Source organism: Periplaneta americana, chromosome 15 (assembly GCF_040183065.1).
Source record: "Periplaneta americana isolate PAMFEO1 chromosome 15, P.americana_PAMFEO1_priV1, whole genome shotgun sequence".
Lineage (NCBI taxonomy): Eukaryota > Metazoa > Arthropoda > Insecta > Blattodea > Blattidae > Periplaneta > Periplaneta americana.
This window is the reverse complement of record NC_091131.1, coordinates 184,404,315-184,429,791: the sequence shown is the minus strand read 5'-3', so window position 1 is coordinate 184,429,791 and position 25,477 is coordinate 184,404,315. Positions and strand designations below refer to the sequence as shown.

The 25,477-nt window shown below is 43.7% G+C and overlaps 1 long non-coding RNA gene across 2 annotated transcripts in view; it reads left to right on the top strand.

Annotated features, from left to right (window-relative positions):
* Window positions 1-25,477, top strand: part of LOC138715573 (uncharacterized) — a 105,928-nt gene that overhangs the window by 27,650 nt on the left and 52,801 nt on the right. Inside the window, exon 3 of one of the 2 annotated variants that reach the window (XR_011336472.1) lies at window positions 6,786-7,001. The exons of the other annotated variant lie outside the window; for it this stretch is intronic. This is a non-coding gene — a long non-coding RNA (uncharacterized lncRNA). The remainder of the gene's footprint in view (window positions 1-6,785; window positions 7,002-25,477) is intronic. 2 annotated transcript variants of the gene reach the window in all.

Sequence of the window (25,477 nt, the reverse complement as noted above, 5' to 3'; positions counted from 1 at the left end):
AACGACGCTCGCACTTGCAGAGGTTATATCAGCGTCGCCGGTGTGCTGGAATTATGCCCCGCAGGAGTTCTTTTACATGCCAGTAAATTTACTGACATGAGCCTGTCGCATTTAAGCACATTAAATGCCATCGACCTGGGCCAAGATCAAACCCGCAACCTCGGGCACAGAAGGCCAGCGCCATACCTATACCGCTTGCGCCACGCAGGTCGACCGTTCTAGTAATCTTACCTATTAATGTAGACAGAACTTCACGTTTATTTCTTAGTATGTATGTATTTAATGTCTACCCACTTCACTTTACGTGATTCGGGTTTCACATATTGCGGATAGATGGCAGAACTGTGTCCCATTTTCTAGTTGCACACCACTTCGGCGGGTCACGCTGTACATGATGTGTATCTGTTGAGAGTTATGTCTTGTACTAGGGTGAGTGTATATGTAAGTATAGTATATGGAATGAGTGATAATGATGAAGATGAGAAAGAGAGAAGGAGAATCCCGGTGCCGGCACGTAGCCTACTCCTGTCAAATAGCACTAAGAGGGCCGTCAAGCTTAACGCCCCTATCCGACAGATGAATCCCTAACAACAGTGACATATGCCTTCTCTTCATATGCACTGCGGAGAGATTTGAGATTTAAGATTTATTTCTTGTAATAATGTTAATTTTACATTCAATGTTGTAACTTTAATCTTAAATCCTGGAACACTAACTTTCTTGGTGTTATGTTCGATAAGTATCTTAGTTATTCTTTCGCATGGATGACCTTTATGGGGGGCAAAGGCTAATTGGGATTTCCTGGTCTCTGATCGGGTCAAAAACCCTGATGGAACTGATATTTAACCCTTGTGGAAAATTTCGGTGAAGTCCGGAGGGCCTAATTAGTCAAATCCACTCTCCTCACCTTCACGCTGGGGCCCCCTGGGATCTTTTAAGATGCGAAAGAGAGAGTGGTGTGCGGATAGCAATGGGAGGCTACCGCATTTATACATATCCCAAGAAGATAGTTTATGATATGATAAAAATGCCATGATGAGTCTTTCCCTGGTAAAAAATTCCGGACGTAAACTATCCCCCCAATCGGATGTCCGGGTGGGGGATACTGGGGAAGGACATGTCATGACGAAATCCAACGGAGAGAAGAAAAGAAGATGGACAAGAAGATGGACAAGATGGACAAGAAGATTGACAAGAAGATCGACTACAACCTGGCATGTGAAGACTCCTCCTGTACCAGGTAAGTTGGAAAACTTGAAGGAAACAGTGAGAGGAATCAGAATGGATGTGATGGGAATATCAGAAGTGAGGTGGGAAAATAGTGGTGAGTTGATGAGTGATGAATAGGGCTTGGAGTTATGAAATATCATATTTTTCCTTAGACATCACAAACAATGCAGGATACAGTATAAACTCGTTTCACGTCAACATAAACCAATATACTCTACTTTTACTTGCGTTTATTTGTATTTTTTTGGTCTTTAAATGTTTACTGGCCATATTTACGAAATGTTATACTTTTTGTTACATTAGTGCCATTTTCTTCTTTTTAACGGACTTTTTTACGATATAATCATAGTCTACATTCCAGAATCGAATCAATTTCATTTTTTAATACAAGTCTAAACTTGATTTCAGTTCCCTGAATTTATCTTTCTTTGAGGTTATACCTATATTAGAAGTAACCGTTACTACGTGCTTCATCTTTTGATTCGTTTTCAGACTTTACTCTTATGATTAAATTTGAAAGGCATTTGGTCCGACAAGTTAACACATTTAAAGAAACAAATATCAAAAGTCCTTCAATAACTGTCTATTCAAAATACAAAATATTACATAGGTTACATGAACATATTCTGACTAGTGCTTTCGCTATTATAATAGCATCTTCAGGTCAGACTTGCGTGATATTAAGCTTTTCATATAAAGACATAGATGGACAAGTAACGTCGAAATGTGTTAAGGTACATGACGTGAAGATATAAAAAATACAATGGTAAGAAAAACAAGAAAAATTTGACTTATGAACAGTCTAATATATATATATATATATGACAGTAAAACCTTCATGAGGTCTCAAAAATTAATACATAAAAGTTTTTGACATGAGTGCAGCTTATAGATCAAAATTTGTTTAAAAATTGAGGTCTGCAAGATATATATGCAGCTTAAAATAGAGACACAGACAGATTAAGTTTTATTGTTAATAGCTTGGTGACGTACATGTTGTCATGCTACTGTCCGTCCGATTGGTTATGTCACATGGCCGTCAAAACTAGGAAAATCATATGACAGGCCTACTTGTTTAACGGGGCCCTTTTCTTTAAATTATTTAAAACAGTTGTATAATATTACGTAAACTTCCAATTCCGTAGAGCAAATATTTTGTAGAGAAGAGCCCAACACCTCAGCAACTAGCCCTTACAGAGGGGACAGGAGGAACGAGTGTTACAAACCGGGATGCGATTTAACCATTTGGCTGGACAGTAACAAATATAAATTATACTCGGAAGGAAATTAAACACAGAATAAATATGGGAAATGGCTGTTATTGTTCGGTTGAGAAGGTCTTATCATCCAGTCTGCTGTCGAAAAATCTGAAAGTTAGAATTTATAAAACAGTTATATAATCGGTTGTTCTTTATGGTTGTGAAACTTGGACTCTCACTTCGAGAGAGGAACATAGGTTATGGGTGTTTGAGAATAAGGTGCTTAGGATAATATTTGGGGCTAAGAGGGATGAAGTTACAGGAGAATGGAGAAAGTTATACAACACAGAACTGCACGCATTGTATTCTTCACGTGACATAATTAGGAACATTAAATCCAGACGTTTGAGATGGGCAGGGCATGTAGCACGTATGGGTGAATCCAGAAATGCATATAGAGTGTTAGTTGGGAGGCCGGAGGGAAAAATACCTTTAGGGAGACCGAGACGTAGATGGGAGGATAATATTAAAATGGATTTGAGGGAGGTGGGATATGATGATAGAGAATGGATTAATCTTGCTCAGGATAGGGACCAATGGCGGGCTTATGTGGGGACGGCAATGAACCTCCGGGTTCCTTAAAAGCCAGTAAGTAGTAAGTAAGTAGTATATTTGTTTTATATACAAACTGAATACGTTGGTAGAAGGGGAACTACACCTTAAGGGTGTGTATTTAGAGAAAAATAAATAACTTTTCTTCTATCTAACAGATTTTCATGAAAAGTTGTACAGTAGTTATAGGCTGTACAATTGGTTTTGTATACAGACTCCGATTATGCTTGTATAAAGGAAACTGCCCTTTATAGGGGCTAAATTTATAGAAAAATTAACAACTACTCGTATTATTAATTTTTCTCCTATTTAAGAGATTTTCATGAAACTTTGTACAGTAGTTACAGGTAGTATATTTGTTTTGTACAGCAACTCTTGTTACGTTTGACGGAAACTACCCCTTATAAGGGGCGCATTTAGAGGAAATTAATAACGTTTCTTCTATCTAACATATTTTCGTTAAAATTTACACAGCAGATATAGGCAGTATATTTGTTTTATATGCAAACTCTAACTATACTTGTGTAAAAGAAACTGTCACATTGTAGGGGTGAATTTAGATAAAATTAGTACCTTTTCTCATACGAAACAGATTTTCATCAAAATTGTACTATAATTAAGGGTAACATACTTGTTTTGTATACAAGCTCTAATTATATTTGTGTAAAGCAAACTACCCCATTATAGGGGTGAAATTAGATAAATTTAATAAGTTTCCTTCTATCTATCAGATTATGATCAAACTTTGTGCAGTAGTTAGAGGTAAAATATTTATTTTGTAACAAGAGGCAAAAGTTAGTGGAATAGACTTTATGGCAGCTGACATGTACGCTCTTTTTATTTTGTGGCATGTTTCGGTGTAGTAATTGTAATTTTCTTGACAAAATTAGCAGTGTCTCTCTTTCTCTGATCTGTCAAGCTTATCTGTGTAAGAAAGAGAAGTTACTCCGTTTTTGGGACTGCAGTGTATGTGGTAATTTAACGACGCTGTATCAACCACGAAGTAATTTAGCGTCGATGGGATTGGTGGTAGCGAGATATTATTTCACGAGATGAGACCAAGGATTCGCCATAGATTACCTAACATTCGCCTTACGGTTGAAAAACCTCGGAAAAAATCCAACCAGGTAATCAGTCCAAGCGGAAATCGAATCCAGGCCCAAGTGCAACTCCAGATCGACAGGCGAGCACCTCAGTCGACTGACGCCTGGTCACTTTTTCCAACAGATGATCGAATGATAACCCTGACATTCTGAAATAGTGAAAAAAATTATCTCCATAGGCACGAAGCTCGTGAAAAATACAGTGAAATTGGCCATACTGCGCTCAATGAATGAGAATCCGATGTATCCTATATTTTCTATGTTTAACAGGTATTTTTCTAGGACGGATAAGAAATAATAAAAGTAGTTCTTCCTCGGCGTGCATTATTATAATGCGAGTGAAAATGACACACCTTTTGCAGTTCGACTGCCGCCGGAACCGACGACACACAACGCCCGTATCGACTGTAGAGTTGCTCATGTCAACTGTGTCTGCCGTCGAAGAACAGCTCATGTCGGCGGCAAACCCACTGCTTTTTGCAGTCGACCTTGGTGGCTAAAAGTCGCTCGTGTGTAAGGGCCCTAAGGAACGATCAAGGGATAAACACTTAGCTCAGTTGCCAATTCTTGAAGTTATTGTCATATTTCATTTCTGCCACGTGCCTAAGACTTGAGGAGAAGACGGGAATTTACCAATTTCAGGAAGAAAGGCCGTCATGTTTTGGAGCAAGATATCCCTCATCATTATTAAAATCTAAAAAGCGTCACATTCCAGTAAAATGCCCCGAAATTTTCGCATATTATGCATCGTGTGAATATTGGATGAAAGAGTTATAAGAGTTATAGTGACAAAATTTTCTCCGAAGAACTTTTAATTGCACAACTGAACAACACTGCACAACACAGCATGTCTTAGTAGTCTACTGTAGTGTAACGTTTATTGTTATAATTGTTAGTGTAACGTTTATTGTTATAATTGCAACTAGCAAACAATAAAATTACAAGAAATGGATAAGAAATAAAGAAAACTGAGCGACTTGGCTCAAACGGTGGTGTTTGAAACTAGTATTCGGAAGGCCCCGGGTTCAAATCCCGTGCTCAGTCAATCGTTTTTCATGCTTTTCCCTCCGTCACGAAGGCACATGCCAGATTGGAAATTTACATAGGCCTGCCATGATTCATGATCTCCTTAATCACTAATATTATCAACATTAAAACAAAATGTAAATCAGTTACATGAACATAAGCCATCTATAACACACGACAATAAAAACAGACACAGAACAAAAATCCACGAGCTACTGATATAGCCAAACATCCTACACACGCGATATGACGAAATTAACACAGGAGTAAAACAGGATTGCGGCCTTTCCCACCTTCTGTTTATAATGCACAAGAATGAAATTCTTCAGGAATGGAGACAAATGCGACATGATCAGTTGCAGATACACAGGAATTTAAAAATAGGTTCATTGATATTTGCAGTATTTGCAGATGACCTGGTTTCAATAGCACCTACAGAAAATGATTTACAGTATTCAGTGCATAATTTAAATATAATTGCAAAACAATATAACATGGAAATAAATACAGAAGAAAAGCAACAAAATTATGGCCTTCTGGGAAAAATATTCTCTTCCACGTAAAATACGTTTAGAAGGCAAAATGTTAGAAAGACTTAAGGATTTTACATATCTTGGCTACAAATTAATATTTGATATTGGTTTGAATATGACCAAATTTGTAAAATACTCCAAAAGTATGGGAATAATCAACAGGGTAATGAAACCTTCCATGGCACAGAAAATCACTAGAATACGCCTTTAATAAACCTTGTGCTCTGATATAGCAGTGAGGCATGGGTATTAAGGTGGGTGGCTGAAAGCAGAATAACAGTAACTAAATTAGGCTTATGCGAAGAACAGCCTGATGTACAAAATGGAACCATAAACGCAACGACAAAGTATGGAATAACTCGGTCTGGAATCAGTATTCCATTTCATACAGAAATAACAGAGCTGGATGAGCCATTTGCGATGAATGAGAGCCACAGAATGCGAAAAGCTATACTTCACTATCAGTCCCATGAGAAGAGATCTCTGAGACGTCCCAAAGAGTTGAAGAGGAAATTCCTGTTTATTATGAGATCGTAATAGGCCACATGGCCTAATAGGCTAAATTTTTGGATGAATATGATGATGATGATGATGAAGTCAGGTAGGTAGTGGTGTTTGGGAATGTTTCTTGTTGTACAGTAACTAAATGGAACAAAAGCATAGTGTGATTGTTTCGGTTTTTCCACACCCACATTGCATATGCAAGGAATTTCCCGTCATCGGGTACGGTTAAGAGAAAAAATATTATGTGATTACAAATAATTTAGAATATTGTTGTTTTTACAAAATATTCTAATTTGAGGCTTCATGCCACAAAAATCTAAAAATACGTTACATTGCATGCTCATTAGTGTATTATATACAAGATCGCCTGAAATATGCAAAAATATGTACAATTAATTTGGAATATTCGTCATTACAATCGTTCAAAATGTGTATAAATTGATTTTGTATTACTTCCAAACGAACAGCAAAAATATACAGTTGCATACGAATCCTCGTCCTATTAATAAGCCATTCACTGAAAGCCTGTGAATACATTGACACATGCTTAACGATCACATTTATTTTGCTTCTTGCAGAGATGAAGGACGCCACGGATGACTATCGAAATATCTCCATCCTGAAGGCCATACCATCCATGCCAAATCTCATGGCAGCTCGCATGCCAGCACTATCATTGGAACACCTACCAGCAGAAGAAGAAAAAGAAGAAGTAGAAGCTGAGGAAGGAAAAACGAAGATTGGCTGCTGGTCCTTTTTAAGAAATGTATTTCGGAGACTTCGTCTTTTTAGGCGTAAGTAAATATGAATTTTATGTCTCAGAGCCATTTTCAGATTGATCGCCCTCGGTGTCTTCCTTTGTTTCCCTTATCACTTGTTCACAGTGAAGCAATTCTGTTACAGTAATAGTACTTACATTATGTGCACTCCTTAAAGTTACCAACAATTAAAACTTTCATTTTGTTTGAATATATGAGTCATTCCACGTCAAATCGCACAGCCATAAAACACTACCTTCTCGGAAATGGTCGAATTTTTTTTCATGAATTCCAGACATCAAATAAAGAGACCCGTATTGTTTTATTTTCACAATTATTAATTATTTGTGTAGTTATGACTATCTGAAATTACGCAAATTATGCGCGCACTGTTACATAAACTCACTTGGAACTCTGTGTCTACAAAAAATTGAGATTTGCGGTTTGGCGCATTTTAAAGACTAAATACAACACTTTTTATTACTTTAGGCCTATCACTAATAAATTTAAAATTTGGCGTATTTTTTTAATCATTTCTTTTTCAAAGCATAATTACTATATTAAATAGCCAAGTTAAAAATCTGAAAAAATTATAGACTTTTCCCCTGATGTATTATCTGTAAACTACTGCATTTAGAAATGTGGGATCTCCACACATACATTTGTAACAATTTATTTTCGCGAGCATGCACGCGCTCGCGATTCCCAGCTAATGTACTACTTGCAGCCATACATAGACTAGAAGGCTGTTGGCGGAAATTTTTACGAAATCCCCCGTTGGATGTAATATCTGATCTCGCAACACTACGAAAGAAATGCATTCATTCATCAAATGATCAATACCTTAAAGGAGCAGTCCGCGATAAAATTAAGTTGGCTTTAATCAAACACATTTTTCAATCTAAGTAGAATGTAATTTGCCGTATGTCAATGCGAGGCATGGTTCTTGACTTACTGACTCCGCACAAAAACTTATGACGTCACAGCCACTGAACTGGTGTGATTGCGTAATAGACCGAGAACATTGGAGAGTGCAGCGCAGTGCTTTGTATTAAAATAAATAATCCTCTCTCGCCGTAGTAGACGTGAACAGAATTTCGGACTTAATTATGATTGTGTGAAGTCATGTTTTGCTTTTCATTTAATCATAAAACCAGCACATACCAATGTTGTAGTTTTATGTAGACGTATTTTCTTTTATATGAACGATATTGAACTACAGTAGACTAAACAGAAGAAATTGTATCGTAATACAGTTTAAAATGCCGTGGTGTTGTATTTTTTCGTGTTCAGAGGGAACAACAAAAACAGAACATGAAGAAGGGGTATCATTTCATGTATTTCCGAACAGAGAAAAGTTACTGCAAAGATTTAAAATATGGGTGAAGAAAATCAACAGAAAAGGTTTTACACTATCGAAAACTACTGTTGTGTGTTCCAGTGATTTCCGTGAAACTGATTTTGAAGAATCGTCTTTACTAAAAAGACGTTTAATGAAAGACAATAGAACCCCTGTGAAAATTGAGAAAACTTCTGTCCCTTTCCTATTTTTGAAAGGAGAATCTCCCCAAGACAATTCTGATCTACGCGCTCCTCTGCTTATAAATGAAAGAAGGTCGTTGAAGAAGCAATAGCAAGTTGCAGTGATGCACCTATAGCTGAAAATATTGACGTGTGTAGTTCTTGATGAGGCTGAAAATTCACAGGAACCTAATATAAACAAAGCTGTGCAGTGTGAGATAGGGTGCGAGACGCTAAGAAATGTGTGTAGTGAATCAGATGTGGGGGAGCAGAAACTGACTTGGAGACATATTTTCAAATAGAAGAAGAAACTTCAAATTCTAATTCATCAGGTTCCGAGGACGCTGCACATGAAACAGAAAGTAAATAGGAAGTCAAAAAGTTTTTTTTTTCCTGGTCAGCGTTACAAATTTTGTTTTTCTTCTGTAATATTTGTCATTCCTCTTTTACAAATATTTGGTAGAAACAATAGGATCATTGCTGAAAGTTAATTCAGTGTGCCAGAATGCCCGTAATTGGGAGTGGAAGTCCTAACAGACGTGAAGCATAGCAGTGAGTTCTGTGTTATACTTGTGCGATATAAGATACAAATTGTTTGAAAAATTTTCAAAAACTTTACAACTATGTTTCATCGGCAAGACAACATTTTATAAAATAATTTCAAAATTCGTAGAACCAACAGTCAGATGTACTTGTTTTCAGATTCATGAACAACTTATCAATTCCCTAAAAGATAAAAACGTGCGAATCGCAGTGATGGCCAATTTGACTCACCAATTACAGTGCAAAATATGTGACTTACAGTGTAATGGACCTCGATTCAGATAAGATTATAGACTTCGTAGTTCTGCAAAAAGGTCTAATTGTAGGCGAAGCAGCATGCGAAAAAGTTCTAGATCGCCTAAAAGAAAAAATTAACATTACCCTCTTTCTATCGGACCGCCATAGAGGAATTAGGAAATTGATAAGGACCAAATATGAATGGATGGGCTATCAATTTGACATTTGGCACATAGCAAAAAGCTTAAAGCCGCCGCACAAATGTGGAAAGAGAGCATCATAAATCACCTATGTGGTCTTGTGCTACATGTGAAGGTGATTCTGATGACTTAGAAGACAGATTCATTTCTGTATTAAATCATGTTTGTAATATACACTAATGGGGAGAAACAGAGACATAATACAAAATGTGCACACATTCACCCATGCAATAGTGAGAGGGAATAGATCGAACCTGGATCCAGCGATTACAATGCTCTGAAAAAAGTTGTATGTAACCCTGACCTAAATCAGACTAATCAATTTTGTCACACCAGCAAATTTGATCATACCATAACGAGAGATTGCTTTACACTCCTAAGAGAAAACACTTTCCATATGGTGGAATGGTAACAAGAACTATGATTGCGATAATGGACCATAATTACAACGTGAAAAGAGATGTAACTGGCTCCAGACTCCAGTACTCTAGAGCCACTAAACGATGGGTGGAAGACAAAACATACAGCTGGAAGAAAAATGCGTGGAGAGAAGATACTATACAGAAAAATATCTTGGAAGTAGTTCTGGTTATCAACTGCCGCAATTCGATGATCCACATGTTTTAGAGGTTCCCCCAAACATAGCTTCGTGCCTAAACCGTGTGACTCAACAACTATGACGCAATAGAATAATATAAACCCTGTACTAATTTATTGCTGACGTGAGATAAACACGTATTTACAGTCCATTTATAACGAATATTTCACGTCTCACATACATTCACTCACGCAGTGAAGGCGTTGAATTAGGTTATAATGGATCGACATATTAAACCTTTTCAGCTTGAACCCTTGCCAGACCCAAGTTGTTCTAATCACTATGAGTACGAAATTCAAAATGGGTAAGTTATTATTATTATTATTATTATTATTATTATTATTATTGTTATTATTGTTACAGTATATGCATGTGATAGGTCCTAAGTGTGTAATAACTGACTGTAACGTATGAATATATATTTACTTGTTCTGCGCTGTATATCAAACTGAACTACAACGCAGTCTTATGAAGCGATCAGTGGTTATGACGTCAGAGCCTGCTGTAAGACCTTTAATATTTCGCAAACTAAAAGGCGTAGAGCGATGCGACAAACGCCGTTAATCCAAGGATTACTTTGGTAAACATCCTATAATATAATCGAAATATGGAATTTTATCGCGGACTGCTCCTTTAAGGAACAGTAAATATCTAAAGTTATCTTATTATTGTCAGAACAGATAAGAGGGGGTGCCCTTCACAATGCTGTATGTTTATACTGTAATATAGCGAAGTGTTTAAAGATAGCAAGGCTGGGTAAGGCAGTAAACTTTGTGGCAGTAAGCAGATGGCAGGAGACAAAATATAGAAGAGAAAAATAATCAGTCAGGCTTTGAATTTCACGGAGTAACGTGACTTCTATACAACACCAGTGACGGTAAAGAATGCGTAATATATAACAAGTGTTTAAATCCATTTGACCTTTCTAATCACGCTTTTAAAAAGAAAACACTAAGACGCATAAGTCGCGATTTATTGATAAAGCTCAATTTAAAGGAGTCTTTGAATGTGCGAATATGTGATTCGTTCGGTAAAAAATCTATCAACTTCCAGATAGGTCAGATGAAATTATATGTGAAGCCGGTAGTTCTTGTGATATTATTAAACATGAATCAAATAAAAGTGCGGGTAGAGAGAGTGATTATCCCAGTTCTTATTCTAGCAGATCTATGGATACAGCGCTAGAAATCACCAATATTGAGGAATTAAACAAGAGTTTGATGTCAATAGAATCCCCTATCAAGAAAAGAAAACTACAACGAAAACGATACCCCCATGAAAAGTTTAAAAAAATAAAAGGCTTCCAAGCAAGTAAAGTTTTTCATGTAGAAGAAGCATCGTCATCCCTTCAAAAGTCGCCATATTTTATTTTTGACGGAATGCAAAGAAAATGTACAACCTGAAAATTACATAGTTAGGCCTATTGCAGACTTTTCTGAAAATTATTCATTTGTAATACAAGATTGAGTACAAGGTGTGCATTGGAAAAAATGCCAAGACACAATACATCCTTTCGTAGTATATTTAAAAGAAGATACAGAAATTCGTCACAAAAATATTGTCATCTCAGAAAGCATGAAACAAGACACCGATTCCTTTAATTGTTTTCAATCCGAAGCAATCAACTTCTTAAAGCAAGAATTCAACGATATGAAAAAAATCATTTACTTTTCCGTAGGATCAAGTTAACAATACAAAAACAAAAAGAATTTTTAAAATATAATTGCTTACATGAAGACGATCATGGAATTAGTGCTGAATGACACTTCTTTGCAGCGTCGCATGGTAAAAGTCCATGTGGTGACATTGGGGGAACTGTTAAAAGACTTGCAACGAGAGCAGTCTATACAAGATCCTATAAAACAACATCAACAAAAAAAAAAATTTGATTGGTCACAAAAAACATTTCTAACGTGTCATTTATATTTTGTCCATTGAATAAGCACAGAAACCACACTGAAAATTTGCAGGCCAGGTACCACAATCTTAAACCAATAACTGGTACATTAAAATTACATTCTTTCATTCCGTTGTCAAAAACTGAAGATTTAGGCCTAGTAAAACAATTTTCTTTCAAGAAAGAAAGTAGGCGAATGAAAATTTAAAGTGTAGTGTGAATGAAAACAAACGTTTAAAAAGCATAATCTACAAATATTTGAGGATATCATAATAAGTAAATTAGCAGTGTTTTCTCGAGTGACTTGATCCGTACTGTGTGTAATCTTGCAACGTTCAGTCGATCATCCAGCGCCGATAAACCTCCCACCGCGCTTCAACGCTTCCCGTCCACTGCTGCTGCACCGACCGCTACACATTGCGTCGTAAGTAATTAAATTTCCATTAAACTATTGGAGATCCCATTGTGATTTTTTCTGGAATTATTAAGAATACTTCAGTGCACCTAGTAGGCATTTTTTTTTTTTTTAGATTTTTAATACGGCTATTTCACATTGATATCTAACTTTTAAAAATTGAATCATAAAAAAATATTTGTAATAATTATATTAAAATTAGTTAGTAAATATTTAACAAAAGACAGTACTTTAAGCTTTTAAATGCATTTTTTTTTTAAATTTAACATAAATATCCTCGGATATATGACGCTTTAAATGTTGAATTGTGCGACATTTTTAACGAATTTTAACATGCAATATTTTAAAATAATGTGGACTTAGAAGGAAATAAAAATACACTTGTTGGTTTATTATACCCATAGAGTGGTAAAAAAATATAAACGCAAACAGAAATATGAAGGTCAAAATTTGTATAATTTTGTGCGATTTGACGTGGAATGACTCATATCTGAATCTCACACTCGGTCCCTTCATTTCACTCAATGTGGCGACAATTAAGCACGTGTGGTTGTAATTTTCATTTAATTCATTCGTTTCCAAACAAGTACATCATGCTTAGAAATATTTGGAGCTGTATATTGTGAATTAATCATATTTTTATTGCTAAGCAACAGGAAAGGGATGTTCTTTCTTCTGTTCTTATTTTTTGACACTTTCGTCGCAACAAATCTCTCGTAAAATGTTTAGACGGTAAAATTTTAGAAAGACTTAATGATTTTACATATCTTGGCTAGAAATTAATATTTCATTTGAATATGAGCAAATTTGTAAAATACTCCAAAATTATGGGAATAATCAACAGGATAATGAAAACTTCCATTTTACGAAAGTCCCTATAACACGCCTTTAATAAACCTTGTTCACTGTTATGCTAGTGAGGCATGAACATTAAGGCGGGTGGATGAAAGCAGAATAACAATAACGAAATTAGATTTATGCGATGAAAAGGTTGCTGTAGAAAATGGAACCACAAACACAACGACGAAGTATGAAAGAGCTTGATCTGGAATCAGTATTCCATTTCATTCAGAAACATCAGAACAATTGGAAGAGCCATTTGCGACGTATGAGATCCCACAGAATCCTGAAAGATACACTTCACTACAAGTCTATGGGAAGAGATCTCTGGGACGACCCAAAAAGAGGGGGAGGGGGGAATTCATCTTTATTGTGAGATCGTAATAGGACACTTGGCCTAATCGGCTATTTGTATAGCTGCTGATGATGATTAATTGAGGTAAGTAGAGGTGTTTGGGAATGCTTCTTGTTGTGCAGTAAAAAAGCAGTGCGGTTGTTTTGATTTTTCCACACCAACATTGCATATTCAAGGAATTTCCCGCCACCGAGTACAGTTAAGATGAAAATATGTGTTAAACATTTCAGAATATTTTTTTTACAAAATATGCGAATTTGGGGCTTTGTGCCACAAAATACTAAAAATATTGTTTGCTTATCAGTCTATTGTGTACAACAACGCCTGAAATATGCAAAAATATGCACAATTAATTTGGAATATTCGTCATTACAGTAGTTCAAAATGTGTATAAAATTATTTTGTATTACTTCCAAATGGTCAGTAAAACTATGTAATTGCATACGAATCGTGGCCGTATTAATGTTATTCCTGAAAGCCAGTGAATGCAATGACACATGCTTAACGATCAAGTTTATTTTTATGTTGCAGGGTTCTCGAAAGCCAGACCAGCTCCCATACCACCCATGCCAGCTGTCACACCACACCCACGAATTACATTTAAAAAATTCCATCTATTTCCCAAAAATTCTCCCATGCCAACTGGCCAGCATTATATCATGCCAGATAGCATTCCACCTCCCGTGCCAGATCGCGTGCCATATCCTTTGCCAGATCGCATTCCACCTCCCGTGCCAGATCGCGTGCCATACCCAGTGCCACATCCAATGTCAGTCCCAATTGCAAAACCCACCTCAGCTCCCATACCAGATCGCATTGCCAGCTCCCATTCCAGATCCCATGCCATTAATCCCATGCGAGCTCCCAATGCCATATCCTTCGCTTGCGCTCCCATGTTAGATCCCATTCCAGATTCCTTGCCTGCTCCCATATCAAATCCAATATTAGCTCCCATGCAAGCTCTCACTGCTAGGTCCCATGTTAGCCCCCATGTCACCGATGTAAGTTCGCATGACAGCTTCCATGCCAGATCACTTTCAAAGTCTCAAGCGAGCTCCCATGCGAAATCCCTTGCGAGCTGCCATGACAGCACACCCGTGCCAGCTCCCATGTCAGATTCCTTGACAGCTCCCATGCCAGATTCCTTGCAATCTCCCATGCAAGCTCTCATTTCCGGCTCTCTTGCCAGTGATCCCAAAGTAGATGGCTTATCAGATTCTATACCACCTCCCATTGCCAGTTCCCATGCCTTATCCCATGCCAACGATCCAATGCCAGATCCTATGCCTGATTCCAAGCCACGTCCCATTACCCGTTCCTATGCCAGATATATTGGGAGGAACCATGCCAGATCCTTTGCAAGTTGTCATGCGAGATCTCATGCCAGCGATTCCATGTCACCTACCGTGCTAGGTCTCATGCCAGCTCCCTTTCCAGCTGACATGCCACCTGCCACAAAATGTATCATGCTAGATAACACACCACCAGCCATGCTTGATGCCATGCCAGCTGACATACTAGCTGCCATTCTAGTTAACATACCAGCCTCGAAACTAGATGCCGTGGCTGCTCCCATGCTAGCCCCCATGCCACCTTCCATGTTAGCCCTCATGCCAGCTATCATGGCAGCTCCCACGCCAGCCCCTATTCCAGCTCCAATGCTAGCCCTCCTGCCAGGTCCCACACCAGCCCCAATGCCACGTCCAATGAAAGCTAATCTGCCACTTGACATTCAATTTGCCATGTTTCGTGTCAGGATAAGTGCCTGTATCAGTACCTTAGATGTCATGCGTGGTCCCAAGCCATCCCCCCTTTCAGCTCCCATGCCACCCTCCCTGCCAGCTCCCATGCCAGCCCCCATGGTAGCACGCCTGCCAAGTCCCATGCAAGCCCACTTGCTAGGTCCCATGCCTGGCCCCCTGCCACTTGAAATTCAATTTGCCATGCTTCGTGCCAGGATAAGTGAGTGTATAGGTGCCTTAGATGTCATGCTAGGTCCCATGTCAGCTCCCATTCCATCTATTATGCAAGTCCGCACGCCAGGTTCCATGCCAGCCCACATTCGAGCTCCTATGTCAGCTCCCATGCCAGATAAATTACCACCAGCAATGCTGGATGACATGCCAGCTGACACAACAGCTGCCATTCTAGTTAACATGCCTGCGTCGATCCTAGCTGACGTGCCAGCTTCCACGCCAGCAGCCATGCCAGCCCCCCTGCCAGGACCCACACCAGCCCTCATGCCAGCTCCCACGCCAGACACCATGCCACTTCCCATGAGAGAACTCATGTCTGCCCCCATCACAGGGCGCAGGCCAGCAACCCAGCCAGGTCCCACAACAGCCCCCTTGCCAGCTCCCACGCCAGTTCCCATGCCAGATAACATACCACCTGCCATGCCAGATCCCATTGCCAGCTACCATTCCAGACACCTTGCCATTGCTCCCATGCGTCCTCCCAGTGCCATTACCTTCGCTTGCGCTACTATGTTACATCACATTCCACATTCCTTGCCAGCTCCCATATCAGGTCCAAAATTAGCTCCCATGCAAGCTCTCACTGCTAGGTCCCATGCTAGCCCACTTGTCACCAATATTATTTCGCATGACAGTTTCCAAGCCAGATACCCTAAAATGTCACATGCGAGCTACCATGCGAAATCCCTTGCCAGACGCCATGCCATCACACCCGTGCCAGCTGCCATGTCAGATTCCTTGACTGCTCCCATGCCAGATACCTTGCAATCTTCCATGCAAGCTCTCATTTCCGGCTCTCTTGCCAGTGATCCCAAGGTAGATCCCTTATCAGCTCCCACGTCAGATCCTATACTTCCTCCCATTGCTAATTCCCATGCCAGCGATTCCAGGCCAGTTCCCATGCCTGATTCCATGCCACGTCACAATGCCCGTTCCTATGCCAGATATATTGGGAGAAACCTTACCAGATCCCTTGCAAGTTGTCATGCGAGTTCTCATGCCAGCGATTCCATGTCACCTACCATGGTAGATCTCATGTCAGTTCTAATTGCCAGCTTCCATGCCAGATCCGATGTTAGATCGCATGACAGATCCCATGCTAGAACGCGTGCCAGATATCATTCCAGTTCGGATGACAGCTTCCATGCCATTTCTCTTAAAAGGTCTCATGCCAGCTCCCATGCGAAACCCTTTGCCAGATGCCATGCCAGCACACCCTTGACAGCTCCCATGCCAGATTCCTTGCAATCTCCAATGCAAGCTCTCATTTCCGGCTCTCTTGCCAGTGATCCCAAGGTAGATCCCTTACCTGCTCCCACGTCAGATCCCATACTACCTCCAATTCCCAGTTCCCATGCCAGCTATTCCATGGCTGTTCCCATTCCTGAATCCATACCACGTCCCTTTGCCCGTTCCTATGCCAGATATATTAGGAGGAACCATACCAGATCCCTTGCAAGTTGTCAAGGGAGCTCTCATGCCAGCGATTCCATGTCACCTACCATGCCAGAACTCATGTCAGTTCTAATTGCCAGCTTCCATGCCAGATCCGATGTTAGATCGCATGCCAGATATGGTAGATCGCATGACAGATGCCATGCCAGATCGCAAGCCAGCTCCCTTGCCAGATGCCATGCCAGCGGTCCCATGCGAAATCCCATGACACCTTCCATCCGAGATGCCTTAACAGCTTCCATAGCCACCTCCCATGCTAGCACCCATGCAAGATTCCTTGCAAGATCCCATGCCAGTGCCCCCATGCGTGGTCCCATTGTCATATCCTTCGCTTGCGCTCTGATGCTAGATCCCATTCCGGATTCCTTGCTAGATGCCATACCAGTTCCAATATTAACTCCCATGCAGGCTCTCACTGCTAGATCTCATATTAGCCCCCATGTCACCGATGTTAGTTCGCATGACAACTTCCATGCCAGATCCCTTACAAGGTCTCATGCGAGATGCCATGTGAAATCCCTTGCCAGACGCCATGCCAGCACACCCGTGCCAGCTCCCATTTCAGATTCCTTGACAGTACCCATGCCAGATTCCTTGCAATCTCCCATGCAAGCTCTCATTTCCGGCTCTCGTGCCAGTGATCCCAAGGTAGATCCCTTATCAGCTCCCACGTCATATCCTATACTACCTCCCATTGCCAGTTCCCATGCCAGCGATCCCATGGCAGATACCATACCTGATTCCATGCCACGTCCTATTACCCCGTCCTATGCCAGATATATTGGGGGGAACCTTACCAGATCCCTTGCAAGTTGTCATGCGAACTCTCATGCCAGCGATTCTATGTCACCTACCATGCTAGATCTCATGCCAGCTCCCATTCCAGCTCACATGCCACCTGCCACAAATTGTATCATGCTAGATAACACACCACCAGCCATGCTGGATGCCATTCCAGCTGACATACTAGCTGCCATTCTAGTTAACATACCAGCCTCGAAACTAGATGCCGTGGCTGCTCCCATGCTAGCCCCCATGCCACCTTCCATGTTAGCCCTCATGCCAGCTATCATGGCAGCTCCCACGCCAGCCCATATTCCAGCTCCAATGCTAGCCCTCCTGCCAGGTCCCACACCAGCCCCCGTGCCACGTCCAATGACAGCCAATCTACCACTTGACATTCAAATTGCCATGTTTCGTGTCAGGATAAGTGCCTGTATCAGTACCTTAGATGTCATGCGTGGTCCCAAGCCATCCCCCCTTTCAGCTCCCATGCCAGTCTCCCTGCCAGCTCCCATGCCAGCCCCCATGGCAGCACTCCTGCCAAGTCCCATGCAAGCCCACTTGCTAGGTCCCATGCCTGGCCCCCTGCCGCTTGAAATTCAATTTGCCATGCTTCGTGCCAGGATAAGTGCGTGTATAGGTGCCTTAGATGTCATGCTAGGTCCCATGTCAGCTCCCATTCCATCTGATATGCAATCCCCCACGCCAGCTTCCATGCCAGCCCACATTCGAGCTCCTATGTCAGCTCCCATGCCAGATAAATTACCACCAGCAATTCTGGATGACATGCCAGCTGACACAACAGCTGCCGTTCTAGTTAACATGCCTGCGTCGATCCTAGCTGCCGTGCCAGCTTCCACGCCAGCTGCCATGCCAGCCCCCCTGCCAGGACCCACACCAGCCCCCATGCCAGCTCCCACGCCAGACACCATACCACTTCCCATGACAGATCCCATGCCTGCCCCCATCACAGGTCGCAAACCAGCAACCCTGCCAGTTCCCACATCAGCCCCCTTGCCAGCTCCCACGCCAGTTCCCATGCCAGATAACATACCACCTGCCATGCCAGATCCCATTGCCAGCTACCATTCCAGACACCTTGCCATTTCTCCCATGCGTCCTCCCAGTGCCATTACCTTCGCTTGCGCTACTATGTTACATCACATTCCACATTCCTTGCCAGCTCCCATATCAGGTCCAAAATTAGCTCCCATGCAAGCTCTCACTGCTAGGTCCCATGCTAGCCCACTTGTCACCAATGTTATTTCGCGTGACAGTGTCCAAGCCAGATACCCTAAAAGGTCTCATGCGAGCTACCATGCGAAATCCCTTGCCAGGCGCCATGCCATCACACCCGTGCCAGCTGCCATGTCAGATTCCTTGACTGCTCCCATGCCAGATACCTTGCAATCTTCCATGCAAGCTCTCATTTCGGGCTCTCTTGCCAGTGATCCCGAGGTAGATCCCTTATCAGCTCCCACGTCAGATCCTATACTTCCTCCCATTGCTAATTCCCATGCCAGCGATTCCAGGCCAGTTCCCATGCCTGATTCCATGCCACGTCACAATGCCCGTTCCTATGCCAGATATATTGGGAGAAACCTTACCAGATCCCTTGCAAGTTGTCATGCGAGTTCTCATGCCAGCGATTCCATGTCACCTACCATGGTAGATCTCATGTCAGTTCTAATTGCCAGCTTCCATGCCAGATCCGATGTTAGATCGCATGACAGATCCCATGCTAGAACGCGTGCCAGATATCATTCCAGTTCGGATGACAGCTTCCATGCCATTTCTCTTAAAAGGTCTCATGCCAGCTCCCATGCGAAACCCTTTGCCAGATGCCATGCCAGCACACCCTTGACAGCTCCCATGCCAGATTCCTTGCAATCTCCAATGCAAGCTCTCATTTCCGGCTCTCTTGCCAGTGATCCCAAGGTAGATCCCTTACCTGCTCCCACGTCAGATCCCATACTACCTCCAATTCCCAGTTCCCATGCCAGCTATTCCATGGCTGTTCCCATTCCTGAATCCATACCACGTCCCTTTGCCCGTTCCTATGCCAGATATATTAGGAGGAACCATACCAGATCCCTTGCAAGTTGTCAAGGGAGCTCTCATGCCAGCGATTCCATGTCACCTACCATGCCAGAACTCATGTCAGTTCTAATTGCCAGCTTCCATGCCAGATCCGATGTTAGATCGCATGCCAGATATGGTAGATCGCATGACAGATGCCATGCCAGATCGCAAGCCAGCTCCCTTGCCAGATGCCATGCCAGCGGTCCCATGCGAAATCCCATGACACCTTCCATCCGAGATGCCTTAACAGCTTCCATAGCCACCTCCCATGCTAGCACCCATGCAAGATTCCTTGCAAGATCCCATGCCAGTGCCCCCATGCGTGGTCCCATTGTCATATCCTTCGCTTGCGCTCTGATGCTAGATCCCATTCCGGATTCCTTGCTAGATGCCATACCAGTTCCAATATTAACTCCCATGCAGGCTCTCACTGCTAGATCTCATATTAGCCCCCATGTCACCGATGTTAGTTCGCATGACAACTTCCATGCCAGATCCCTTACAAGGTCTCATGCGAGATGCCATGTGAAATCCCTTGCCAGACGCCATGCCAGCACACCCGTGCCAGCTCCCATTTCAGATTCCTTGACAGTACCCATGCCAGATTCCTTGCAATCTCCCATGCAAGCTCTCATTTCCGGCTCTCGTGCCAGTGATCCCAAGGTAGATCCCTTATCAGCTCCCACGTCATATCCTATACTACCTCCCATTGCCAGTTCCCATGCCAGCGATCCCATGGCAGATACCATACCTGATTCCATGCCACGTCCTATTACCCCGTCCTATGCCAGATATATTGGGGGGAACCTTACCAGATCCCTTGCAAGTTGTCATGCGAACTCTCATGCCAGCGATTCTATGTCACCTACCATGCTAGATCTCATGCCAGCTCCCATTCCAGCTCACATGCCACCTGCCACAAATTGTATCATGCTAGATAACACACCACCAGCCATGCTGGATGCCATTCCAGCTGACATACTAGCTGCCATTCTAGTTAACATACCAGCCTCGAAACTAGATGCCGTGGCTGCTCCCATGCTAGCCCCCATGCCACCTTCCATGTTAGCCCTCATGCCAGCTATCATGGCAGCTCCCACGCCAGCCCATATTCCAGCTCCAATGCTAGCCCTCCTGCCAGGTCCCACACCAGCCCCCGTGCCACGTCCAATGACAGCCAATCTACCACTTGACATTCAAATTGCCATGTTTCGTGTCAGGATAAGTGCCTGTATCAGTACCTTAGATGTCATGCGTGGTCCCAAGCCATCCCCCCTTTCAGCTCCCATGCCAGTCTCCCTGCCAGCTCCCATGCCAGCCCCCATGGCAGCACTCCTGCCAAGTCCCATGCAAGCCCACTTGCTAGGTCCCATGCCTGGCCCCCTGCCGCTTGAAATTCAATTTGCCATGCTTCGTGCCAGGATAAGTGCGTGTATAGGTGCCTTAGATGTCATGCTAGGTCCCATGTCAGCTCCCATTCCATCTGATATGCAATCCCCCACGCCAGCTTCCATGCCAGCCCACATTCGAGCTCCTATGTCAGCTCCCATGCCAGATAAATTACCACCAGCAATTCTGGATGACATGCCAGCTGACACAACAGCTGCCGTTCTAGTTAACATGCCTGCGTCGATCCTAGCTGCCGTGCCAGCTTCCACGCCAGCTGCCATGCCAGCCCCCCTGCCAGGACCCACACCAGCCCCCATGCCAGCTCCCACGCCAGACACCATACCACTTCCCATGACAGATCCCATGCCTGCCCCCATCACAGGTCGCAAACCAGCAACCCTGCCAGTTCCCACATCAGCCCCCTTGCCAGCTCCCACGCCAGTTCCCATGCCAGATAACATACCACCTGCCATGCCAGATCCCATTGCCAGCTACCATTCCAGACACCTTGCCATTTCTCCCATGCGTCCTCCCAGTGCCATTACCTTCGCTTGCGCTACTATGTTACATCACATTCCACATTCCTTGCCAGCTCCCATATCAGGTCCAAAATTAGCTCCCATGCAAGCTCTCACTGCTAGGTCCCATGCTAGCCCACTTGTCACCAATGTTATTTCGCGTGACAGTGTCCAAGCCAGATACCCTAAAAGGTCTCATGCGAGCTACCATGCGAAATCCCTTGCCAGGCGCCATGCCATCACACCCGTGCCAGCTGCCATGTCAGATTCCTTGACTGCTCCCATGCCAGATACCTTGCAATCTTCCATGCAAGCTCTCATTTCGGGCTCTCTTGCCAGTGATCCCGAGGTAGATCCCTTATCAGCTCCCACGTCAGATCCTATACTTCCTCCCATTGCTAATTCCCATGCCAGCGATTCCAGGCCAGTTCCCATGCCTGATTCCATGCCACGTCACAATGCCCGTTCCTATGCCAGATATATTGGGAGAAACCTTACCAGATCCCTTGCAAGTTGTCATGCGAGTTCTCATGCCAGCGATTCCATGTCACCTACCATGGTAGATCTCATGTCAGTTCTAATTGCCAGCTTCCATGCCAGATCCGATGTTAGATCGCATGACAGATCCCATGCTAGAACGCGTGCCAGATATCATTCCAGTTCGGATGACAGCTTCCATGCCATTTCTCTTAAAAGGTCTCATGCCAGCTCCCATGCGAAACCCTTTGCCAGATGCCATGCCAGCACACCCTTGACAGCTCCCATGCCAGATTCCTTGCAATCTCCAATGCAAGCTCTCATTTCCGGCTCTCTTGCCAGTGATCCCAAGGTAGATCCCTTACCTGCTCCCACGTCAGATCCCATACTACCTCCAATTCCCAGTTCCCATGCCAGCTATTCCATGGCTGTTCCCATTCCTGAATCCATGCCACGTCCCTTTGCCCGTTCTTATGCCAGATATATTAGGAGGAACCATACCAGATCCCTTGCAAGTTGTCAAGGGAGCTCTCATGCCAGCGATTCCATGTCACTTACCATGCCAGAACTCATGTCAGTTCTAATTGCCAGCTTCCATGCCAGATCCGATGTTAGATCGCATGCCAGATATGGTAGATCGCATGACAGATCCCATGGCAGATCGCAAGCCAGCTCCCTTGCCATATGCCATGCCTGCGGTCCCATGCGAAATCCCATGACACCTTCCATCCGAGATGCCATAACAGCTTCCATAGCCACCTCCCATGCTAGCACCCATGCAAGATTCCTTGGAAGATCCCATGCCAGTGCCCCCATGCGAGGTCCCATTGTCATATCCTTCGCTTGCGCTCTGATGCTAGATCCCATTCCGGATTCCTTGCTAGCTGCCATACCAGATCCAATATTAACTCCCATGCAGGCTCTCACTGCTAGATCTCATATTAGCCCCCATGTCACCGATGTTAGTTCGCATGACAACTTCCATGCCAGATCCCTTACAAGGTCTCATGCGAGATGCCATGTGAAATCCCTTGCCAGACGCCATGCCAGCACACCCGTGCCAGCTCCCATTTCAGATTCCTTGACAGTACCCATGCCAGATTCCTTGCAATCTCCCATGCAAGCTCTCATTTCCGGCTCTCGTGCCAGTGATCCCAAGGTAGATCCCTTATCAGCTCCCACGTCATATCCTATACTACCTCCCATTGCCAGTTCCCATGCCAGCGATCCCATGGCAGATACCATACCTGATTCCATGCCACGTCCTATTACCCCGTCCTATGCCAGATATATTGGGGGGAACCTTACCAGATCCCTTGCAAGTTGTCATGCGAACTCTCATGCCAGCGATTCTATGTCACCTACCATGCTAGATCTCATGCCAGCTCCCATTCCAGCTCACATGCCACCTGCCACAAATTGTATCATGCTAGATAACACACCACCAGCCATGCTGGATGCCATTCCAGCTGACATACTAGCTGCCATTCTAGTTAACATACCAGCCTCGAAACTAGATGCCGTGGCTGCTCCCATGCTAGCCCCCATGCCACCTTCCATGTTAGCCCTCATGCCAGCTATCATGGCAGCTCCCACGCCAGCCCCTATTCCAGCTCCAATGCTAGCCCTCCTGCCAGGTCCCACACCAGCCCCCGTGCCACGTCCAATGACAGCCAATCTACCACTTGACATTCAATTTGCCATGTTTCGTCTCAGGATAAGTGCCTGTATCAGTACCTTAGATGTCATGCGTGGTCCCAAGCCATCCCCCCTTTCAGCTCCCATGCCAGCCTCCCTGCCAGCTTCCATGCCAGCCCCCATGGCAGCACTCCTGCCAAGTCCCATGCAAGCCCACTTGCTAGGTCCCATGCCTGGCCCCCTGCCGCTTGAAATTCAATTTGCCATGCTTCGTGCCAGGATAAGTGCGTGTATAGGTGCCTTAGATGTCATGCTAGGTCCCATGTCAGCTCCCATTCCACCTGATATGCAATCCCCCACGCCAGCTTCCATGCCAGCCCACATTCGAGTTCCTATGTCAGCTCCCATGCCAGATAAATTACCACCAGCAATTCTGGATGACATGCCAGCTGACACAACAGCTGCCGTTCTAGTTAACATGCCTGCGTCGATCCTAGCTGCCGTGCCAGCTTCCACGCCAGCAGCCATGCCAGCCCCCCTGCCAGGACCCACACCAGCCCCCATGCCAGCTCCCACGCCAGACTCCATACCACTTCCCATGACAGACCCCATGCCTGCCCCCATCACAGGTCGCAAACCAGCAACCCTGCCAGTTCCCACATCAGCCCCCTTGCCAGCTCCCACGCCAGTTCCCATGCCAGATAACATACCACCTGCCATGCCAGATCCCATTGCCAGCTACCATTCCAGACACCTTGCCATTGCTCCCATGCGTCCTCCCAGTGCCATTACCTTCGCTTGCGCTACTATGTTACATCACATTCCACATTCCTTGCCAGCTCCCATATCAGGTCCAAAATTAGCTCCCATGCAAGCTCTCACTGCTAGGTCCCATGCTAGCCCACTTGTCACCAATGTTATTTCGCGTGACAGTGTCCAAGCCAGATACCCTAAAAGGTCTCATGCGAGCTACCATGCGAAATCCCTTGCCAGGCGCCATGCCATCACACCCGTGCCAGCTGCCATGTCAGATTCCTTGACTGCTCCCATGCCAGATACCTTGCAATCTTCCATGCAAGCTCTCATTTCGGGCTCTCTTGCCAGTGATCCCGAGGTAGATCCCTTATCAGCTCCCACGTCAGATCCTATACTTCCTCCCATTGCTAATTCCCATGCCAGCGATTCCAGGCCAGTTCCCATGCCTGATTCCATGCCACGTCACAATGCCCGTTCCTATGCCAGATATATTGGGAGAAACCTTACCAGATCCCTTGCAAGTTGTCATGCGAGTTCTCATGCCAGCGATTCCATGTCACCTACCATGGTAGATCTCATGTCAGTTCTAATTGCCAGCTTCCATGCCAGATCCGATGTTAGATCGCATGACAGATCCCATGCTAGAACGCGTGCCAGATATCATTCCAGTTCGGATGACAGCTTCCATGCCATTTCTCTTAAAAGGTCTCATGCCAGCTCCCATGCGAAACCCTTTGCCAGATGCCATGCCAGCACACCCTTGACAGCTCCCATGCCAGATTCCTTGCAATCTCCAATGCAAGCTCTCATTTCCGGCTCTCTTGCCAGTGAT